Raw genomic sequence first — 9,829 nt, 5'->3', positions numbered from 1 at the left:
ATCTGATCTGAAGCCTATACAACTATGAGACCAGAAGAACTAGATGGTGCCTGGCTACCACTGTCATCCACTTGGAAGGGGATCTATGTAGGAGACCCTTGATAGAGAGGGAGAACAATGTGGAACAAAACTCAAAATTATTTGGAAAAAAACAAAATAGGGACCAGGTTTGCTGGTCCAATAGAGCCTGGTGGAACCACTGAGGCTGTGGCCCCTGGCTGCCTTTCAGGTCTGGAATTAACCCACACCTGTGGTTTCCAGCCAAGCAGAATACAGGCATATGAGCTAAACATTTACCTCAAGTAGATACACTCCTTGGAGAGAACAATCATGGGAGAAAGATAGGCTGCTTATGCACAGGGAGACAGCTTAGGGGGCAGGAGTGTATGGAGGGATGGACACTGGAAAGAGGTAACTATGGGGAGGAAGTGGGAGGGGAGCTGTTGCATTGTGGTAAACTGTGGTCAATGACATGAGACAAGGTGTATGTGAACTGCTGTATGGAAAGTGAATTTGCTCTGTAAATCTTCACCCAAATCACAATTTAATTAATTAATTAATTAAAAAATCCCAACTAGTTAAGGTGCTTAAAAAAATCCTAATAAAATTCCCTGACTCTAAACCTATATAATTTTAATTTGATTGTGGAGAGTATATACTTTTGTACCATAAACTCTTACCCCTTATGTTTTATCTTGTGGTTTAGCAAAAGTAAGTAACAGTGCCTCAGTAAAGCTTTTTAACTTAAGAAAAACAAAAGGCCAATTCAAGGTGACTTTGGATTGCTAATATGTTGACTACTCAACTACCACCTGGCATGTTGATATATTCATCAATGAATTTATATGTCATTCTGCAAGTCTGAAATGAATTGGCAGAGCAGAGCTCTATTAACAGTAAATCATTCACATTAGAAATTGATTTGGGTGACGTTAACAACGAACCTAACTAAGCAGTTGGTGTTCTGGAATTGTAGAGTTGATAGAATATAGATCCACTACATTAGTAGCAGGGGTGTTGCAGTCCCACCCACCCCACACCTCGCTAGTCTGAAACATATACTAATCCAGCCCTTAAGCCGTTCCAATTTCTCAATGGAATAGTTTGTAATTCATAAGCAGTATCTAATCAATCTTTCAGTCCAAGATTATGGTTTTTATGACATCTTGTGATATTTGAACAAGTTCCAGCCAGTTTTTAACACAATTAATTTTTCAAAAAACTTCTGTAAATTCCTTAATGTGTCAATTGACTTTATTCTGTTACAAACCAAAAACTGAGAGAGTTCTCTATACAAGTTCCTGGTGAGAGAATGCAGAAGAATTAACGTTCTGTTTCACCATGATAAAAAAAAAAAAAAAAAAACTTAGAGAATATTTTCTACTAAGTGTATTATCTTTGGTCTGTAATCAAGGTATCATCATATCTGAAATCATTGTTTTAAATGACTTAAACATGATTCCAGTTTGCATAACAAAATTATTAAGTTTTTTAAAATGTATGTTTGACTTTAAATGTTTAAATGAGTCACAGCAGATAGATGCTATGATGCTACAGCCCACAGCACATCATGAAATCCATGAGAGTGGGGACCACACTTTCTACTGTAAACTTCTACAACTATCCAGCACAGACTAGACCAGACAGCCACCCAATGTCTGCAAATACATCAATGAGGGAATGAATCTACAGTGACATTTCAGGAAATAGGACATTTGCCATCAGTTCAAGGGGTCATCACATTTTTCCCTAAGTCATTCATTCATTCATTTAAATTTACATTATTGCAACATGATCTAAGAGAGCAGAGGCTGAATCTATGCTGTGAAGATTACTATTTGTATTATCTTTGACAAGTTATATAAAATCTTAATTCTTACCTTTTTCATGTACAAGATGGGGCTAATGATAATATCTGCCTTACCTATCTAGCCATGTTGTCATAGGATAGGATAAAAAAGACATTGTAAATGTTATTTCTGCCAGTTTCTGCCATCATAATAAGTTATAGATTATTGCTATTAACAAATTAGCTATTAACTAAATATGTCTTAACTTTCTCAACAAGCTATATATAAATTGCTAATTAGCCTAATTATAGCTGTATTTTATAGAATATATAGCACACTGATTTTCTTCTCCAAGAGCTAATATTCCTAATTAAGGCCATATACGTAAAGTGTGAGACCAACAATTATTTATTTGATACTCACACTAAATACCATTTAGACTTTGGAAATACAGCTTTTCATCATAAAGGTACTAGAAAACACCCATTTATTACCATAACAATAATGTGAAGGCAAAAAAGAAATTAGACTAACCTAAAGAAAATTTGACACTTTTTGGTTGTGATGTAGGAAAAGAATATTGAATATACTGTGGAATGTCAGAAAGAACAGTAACAAAAATATATATATATCAGTCTTAGGAGAAATATACCAACAAGCACAGTTTGGATGGTTTACATGGTTAGGTTTGGACTCTTAAATACACTTCTTAGAAAAGAGGATGGCAAGACGTTGTCTGATTCATTTTAGATACATCATCAGAAAGATCAATCTCTAGAAAAGGTCATGGTGTTAGTAGAGGATCAACCAAATTAGGGAAACCCTTAGTGAAATGGATTGACACAACAGCCGCAGCCAACGACTCAAAATACCCATAACCATGAAAATGGCGTCGGACCAGGCTAGGTTTCAGTCCATTACACATGAGACCGCCCGGGGGTAGAACAACTAACAACAAGCTTTGTGAAATACTGAGCTTAGAGTTCGACGACTTGGAGGTTGTTTGGATAGGTCTCAGGGCTCCTTTCCTCTCCCAAATTGGATATAGTGGGTTGTGAATAAGTGTACAAATTTTCTTCTTCCCAGGAGATAATTCATATTTTTTACAAAATACTGAAATCAAAGAGATTCCCAATACTTTAAAGATTAAGAACCACTTGCTTAAAGAAGATTGAACAGTATACAAGTATACAAGGTATATAACAAAGAAATTTGTTATTTCAGTGACTAAATTTGTAAATATGTTCCTGGAATTCTGTTCATGGAAGATCATTGTATGAAATGTGGTGATAGTCTATTATTTATTATTTCACTGTTTTTATTTTATCCCTTGGTAGAAAATATTTAGGTAACAGTGTATAACCAAATAGTGTTTGATGGGATTAACTTTATAAAACTATGAGTGATTTATACTCAACACTTTTCATAGTGTCCATAACTAAAAATTGGCTTTTAATGACTAGCCCAATAGCCCATCTCAAAGTGATACAAGGTTTAAATATTGTCTAAAAAGTACTTGGAGTGCTAAAACAATAATGGAAATATAAGAAATTACTGTATTAATATTTTGTACTATGTACCTTTTTGTTTCTTATGTTCTTTCTCCTTTAGAGCTTTGGCTTTGGGAGTTTAGAAAACCAATAAAAATTGAACACTAAAAAATTAAGCTTTTTCATTTTCAAAATTGCTGCATTCTGGGATTCAGAGAAGTTATCTCATAAAGTTGATTGATTTTTATATTTTTTTTCCTAAGTCATTGTATTATCAGATCATATCTCCTCAATTTTGTTTTTATAGTTTCACTGGAAGTCATAAAAAATTATAAAACTCTTTCTTAGTTAGTTTCTGCACTTTTTCCTCTGTGTTATTGGAAAGGTACCCAATAGAAAATTCAAACTTTACTCTTTCTCTGTCAGTCAAATAAGAAATAGGAGTGAAGATTTTGATTATGTTTTTTTCTTTATCAGTGATTTCCTAAACATAATTAAAATGGTGACAGTTGTTTGTAATTCCATAACAATAATTGTAAAAAGTAAAGTGCTTTTCTTCATTGCTCAGTGTGTGGCAAAGCACTCAGTACTGGTGAGGGAAGTTGGTACAAGAGGTATCTTTTCTCTAAGTCTATTATACAAAACACACCATAAGAGGGATAGAGTCACCATTTAAGCCCCCTGCAGTAGTTAAGTTTATGTGTCAGTTTGTCTGGGCCTGGTTTTGAGTGGCTGGGCAGCTAGCTGGCTGTGGTGATTCCCCATGATGAGGCTGGTAATCAATCCCATAGTAGAATCTAATGTCAGCAGCTGAGTAGCTACCCTAGGGATGTGGCCTGCTTCCAATCTATAAGAATAAGCTTTGAGAAAGGTATCTGAGCTTTTTGGGATGCTTGGATCCTGCATTTAGCCAAGTCTTCTTCATTCAGCAGCCTGCCATGTTGTCTGCCGATCTTAGGACTCTTAATGGACTTGAATCAATGGCCTACTACTTGATTTGGTAATATTGGAACTGTGCCTTTTTACTTGTCACCTTTGGGTTTGTAAGCCTCAGCAGCCAGCAGCTGCCTAAGTTAAGAGAAGCCTCCAGCTTCAATGGGCCAGGAGCAAGAGGCAGAGCTTAAACCCAAGGTTGAGGGGCTTTCTCCCAGCCGCTACAGCTGGCACTTTGAACTCAGACTTCAAGCCTCCTCAACTGTAAGAGAATAAATCTCTTTTTGTTAAAGCCATCCACTTGTGTTATTTCTGTTATAGCAGCACTAAAAAACAAAAACACCCACACAAAAAAAAATTTAGAGTAAAGTAGAAGATTATAAGGAGTGCTGGTGATAAAATGGTTAAACCCTTGGCTACTAACTGGAAGTTTGGTGGTTTAAACCCACCAGTAGCTCTGTAGAAGAAATAACTTGGCAATCTACTTCTGTAAATATTACACCTTAGAAAATTCCATCAGTCTGTTCTACTACTATAGGGTCATTATCTACTACCAAAAGGAGTTCTGGTAGTGTAGCGGGTAAGGCTGCTGGCTGCTAACCAGAAGGTCAGCAGTTCAAACCCACCAGCAGCTCCACAGAAGGAAGATGGGGCAAACTACTTCAGTAGAGATTTACAGCCTCAGAAACCCAACAAGGGTTGCTCTGAGTAGGAATTGACTTGAGGCGGTGAATTTGTTGTTGTTGTTTGTTTGTTTGTTTTTTGATCTACTACCATAGGGTTGCTATGAGTTTGAATCACTCAACAGCACATAACAACCATGGAACATGCTTAACATATGTTCTGTTCAAAATTAGCTTAACTCAAGACTAAATGTCCTTTCTGTTCAGAGATCCCTTTGCTTCAAATAATAGGAGTCTACTAAAATTCATAGGAGTTCTGGTAGCATAGTGGCTAAGGCACTTGACTGCTAACCAGAAGGCTGGTGATTCAAACCCACCAGCCACTCCTCGGAAGGAAGATGGGGCAATCTACTTCCGTAGTGATACTGCCTCAGAAACCCAGGAAGGGGTCGCTATGAGTCAGGGCCGACTCGATGGCACATAACAACAACAACAACACTAAAATTCATATAGGTTATTAGAAGTCTCCAGGAGAATCTCATCTATTTGCAAAATGTGTCTTCAGTTGCTATAAAAACTGGAAATTGATACATTTGTTCTCTCTTATTTCCTTATTTCTGTAACTAGTACACTGAATTATACCTCCCAGTTCTTTACTCTCTTTATAATCCATCAAGGTTTTTTGTTACATGCTTTCAAAGTCCCTTCCAAACTTGTGAGCAGAGTAGATGTACCCACCCCATTAATGATGGGTTTAGCAGTAAGACTCATTATTACCAATGGAATATTATCCAATAAGCACAGTTTGGATGGTTTACATGGTTAGGTTTGGACTCTTAAACTCCTGTAATATGTCATGAGAAGAGCATATCCCAGGTATGTATTTCTCCATTAGCCTAGATCCTGAACAAAACCATGTGAAGCAGATCTCAATGAGATCAGAAAGTCACTAGAACCATGCTTGGGCTGTGTCAGCTAAACCACTGTCCACCTGCAAACCTGCATGCAAGAAAATGATTGCTACTATAAGTCACTGAGATTTTGAGATTATTTAGATACAGTAAAAGCCAACTAATATACTCTCTTTCATTATTTTCCTGTTTGCTCTACTCTTCTGTTTTTAACTACAGATCCAACTTATCTATAAATTACCAAAAATATTTGCAATTCCAAGTCCTACCTGACTTTCTTGCTTTCTAACATGCCCCAGTACCATCTGACATTTGATAGTCTCTGTTTCTTAAATCAAAAGTTGAAATCTAATCAGATTGTTAGCCAGAAGACAGATTGACTAGCAATGAATCAATTGTCAATTGGACTCATGGCAAAATCTTCGCTGCTCATTCTGGGCTGTGGGAAGAATAAGTTCTCTGAAATTTTTTAGTAAAATGAGTATGAACAAGGGCTGTTCATACAATGTTTAAGAACATATATTTTCAGCTGATGATGTATAGTCTGAGATGCCATATTTCTAGCAGTCGTTGCTCCAACCTGCCCAAAATCCCCATAAAATATTTATATTACAATTGTGTTAGAGCTTAAAGTCTGAAGTGCTTGATTTTATGGAAGGCTGTGATTTACAGCCAGAGCTCTAACTCCATTTTGAGGCTTGACATAAGTTCATATGTCATTTGAATTCTTTATGTTATTTCCCCAATGCTTGCTGACCATTAAACCACCAATGTGGCTATGCTTAGTGCAAGCCCATGAAAGGGTAGTTTGTCACAGAAAGAGTGTAGTTGAAAGGAGACTAACTAGCTTATGGAAAGATGCTCACACAATGAACTAGGGATCTTGCTTGGGCATTTACCTTAAGTAGCCAATCAGACACATTATCTAATTTTAGGTAAAGTTTGTGGGTTCTGGTACTTTCTTGTAACCACCTTGTGCCTATGACTCAGGGCCACCTGATCATGAGTCATACCTCCAACCACCACATAGCTTGGCAATCAAAACCTCAGAACCAGTCCCGTAACCTTTTTAAATTGCAATTATGTACATATCTCAATCATGGTCCTTTCCTCTCTTCTGTGGTCCCTCCCTCGGCAGTAATGGATTGACCTGTGACCAATCAGAATATTGTGGTGCTTTCCTTTGTTCTCTATCATATATAACAACCTCCATGCCTTGACCTCTGTACTGTGTGCATGCTAACAGTTTCCCTCATCCAGATGATTATGTCTGTTTATCTTTGTCTATTTAAGGATTAATAAACCGGTCCCTATAGAACATGTTTTAATCTGGGGTTGTTTGTCCCTAGCATTCAACAAAGAAAAAAAAAAATCATAACAGCACAAAACACTATACCTAGCCAATCTCTGGTCAGACTCTAGTAGATATTTCCACTAATTCAAAGATTTAAAAAAAAAAAAAAAACCTCATTGCAGTCAAGTCAATTCTACTCATAGTGACCTCTCCTTGGGAAGTTGAATTAAAAATCAAAATTGATAGTATATATGTATCTTTCTATGTTTGAAACAAAATAAGTTATGGCTTAAAAGAACATAAGAAGTCTGTCTTCCTAAACACCCTGCACAGGCTCTCAATCCAACACAGATACTAATTCCCAGTACCATCCTTAAATCTGGAAATGAGGAACTCCTACCCAGGGCCTGTGCTTTAGAGAGCCTAGGACTTAACAAACACACCAAAACCAAACCAAAATCAACTCTGTAGAGTTGATTCCTACTCTTGGTGACCCCAGGTGTTACAGAATAGAACTGCTCCATAAGTTCTTCTTGGCTAATTTTGACAGAAGCAGGTCACTAAACCATTTTTCCATGGTACCACTGGGTGGATTCAAGTCACCAATCTTTAGGTTAATAATTGAGTACAGACCAGAGACCTTCACAAACCAAAAATCCATTGCTCTGGAGTCAATTCAAACTCATACGAACCCTATAGGATAGAGCAGGACTGTGCCACAGAGTCTCCAAGACTGTAAATCTTTGTGGAAGCACACTGCCTCATCTTTCTCCTGCAGAGCAGCTGGTGGGTTCGAACTGATGACCTTTTGGTTAGCAGTGAATGCTTCAACCATGGAGCAACCAGAGCTCCTTTTCACAAACACACACATCTAAATAATTTATTAAGAAGCATATGGGCATTCAGGTTCTGGCACATAATATTCACAAGGCAATCTCATGATTCTAAACACTCACTCTCATGACTGTGCTTCCAATCAAGTCCAAGTGGAATGCTTCTCTATATCTTTTATCCTCCAGCTCTCAATACAAAAGTTGTCTGACTTCAAATATTATAAATGTTTGTGGGACTGCCCTTGTTAACACTGGAGATGAAATCTGCCTTGAGATGTGGAGAGAAGAGAGCAACAAAAGCACTTAGATACAGAGAAAGACAAAGTAATTAACTTGTAAATCCTTCCCTTCAAAAAGTATGAACCCAATAGATTCTTGCATAACAAAGTATGTTTTCCTAGTGGTGCTGAGTGTCTATTTTCTTGCTTTTTTTTCTGTTCAATATTAGGATCCAGACAGGGCATGTAGCTAGCATCCAGTTTCACAATGCAGTTGTTGCACATGGTGGATGAGGAATATTTTGCAATATTAAAACAATTCATATTATTCTTAAATATGCATATAGTACATCTAGATATATAAATTAAGCAGGATACTTATTTTCACCATTAAAAATAGATGAATACTGAATGCTAGAGTCATAAAAATATTTTTAGGAAAAATATTTTAGAAAATTTAAGTAAATTTAAAAAATAAAAAATTCAGCATTATTTAAATAATTTGGTTAAATGTTGATAGTTGTTCATTATATTATGTATTTTGCTTATTAATTTTAATACTTTTGAAGACTTGACAATTTTAACTTTTGAAAAGTTACATGAAATACTTTTAATATTAAATTTAATACTTATTTTAATTTACTGTTTTATAAAAATATTTTCACATTTTATGCACTTCAGTAGAATTATAATTTATTTTTTCAAAACTCTTATGTACAATAAATAAACAAAGCAGAGGTGGTAGTATGAATTTTGAACAAAGTAGAATTCAGGAAAAAGTGACTGAAAATAACAAACACTGGCAATTTATGTTGATAAAATGATTTACTGCAATAAAAATCAACTATTGGGATGGGAAGATGGCATCTTACCTGTAACCCACACATTAGTTCCTCTGGTAGCATAGTGCCTAAGGCACTTGACTGCTAACCAGGAGGCTGGCAGTTCAAACCCATCAGCCACTCCTAGGAAGGAAGATGGAGCAATCTACATCCATAGTGATACTGCCTCAGAAACCCAAGGAGGGGTCGCTATGAGTCGGGTCTGACTCAATGGCACATGACAACAACAACAACAACAACAGCATCTTAGTGCCTGAAAGAACTAAATGCAGCAGTTTGAAGCAGGGATTGTGGTGCTCTGAGGAGCTCACTAAGTCAGAGAATGCCAAACTCAGGGAAGCAGGAGTAGAAAAGTGGGAGAGGCAGTGTAATCAGTCAGAAACAATAAAAAAATAGGAGAACTTTCCTTGCAGAGCGCCAATCAGCCAGTGAGATGGGACATCAGAGGGCTCTCTGGGGGAGTGGAGATAATGCATCAGAGGACCTGAGGCCACTCTGTGGATCTACCTTCAGCATCTGCTTTTATCAGTAAACTTGGGACCACAGGGAAGGAGCAAAGACGCCTCTGGCTCCGAGTGCTGCTGAATTGGGAGCAGAGAGGGAAGCTTGCTGCAAGAGGGCAGACCCTGGGACAATCTCATGGCATGGGCAAATATTCCAGGACAGCTTTTTGGTACAGAAGGGCCTGGAGTATGGGGTTTTTGCAGCTGTCTGAATGTGGTGGAAAGTGGAGGACACATAACCATTGGGGTCTTTGCTGAACTTGAACTGTAGGCCTGTAAGTAATAGTATAACATCATCATTAGCAGTCTACTCAAAGCCCTAGAAATGGCTACTGCTGTCTTGGAAATTTTTCTTTTTTCCTCCTCCTTTCCCCACCTCGCTCCTGTCCTAT

The sequence above is a fragment of the Orycteropus afer genome, unplaced genomic scaffold (assembly GCF_000298275.1).
Source record: "Orycteropus afer afer isolate SDZICR_OR568_19922 unplaced genomic scaffold, OryAfe1.0 scaffold00007, whole genome shotgun sequence".
NCBI classification, from domain to species: Eukaryota; Metazoa; Chordata; class Mammalia; order Tubulidentata; family Orycteropodidae; genus Orycteropus; species Orycteropus afer.
This window is presented reverse-complemented; position numbering follows the sequence as displayed.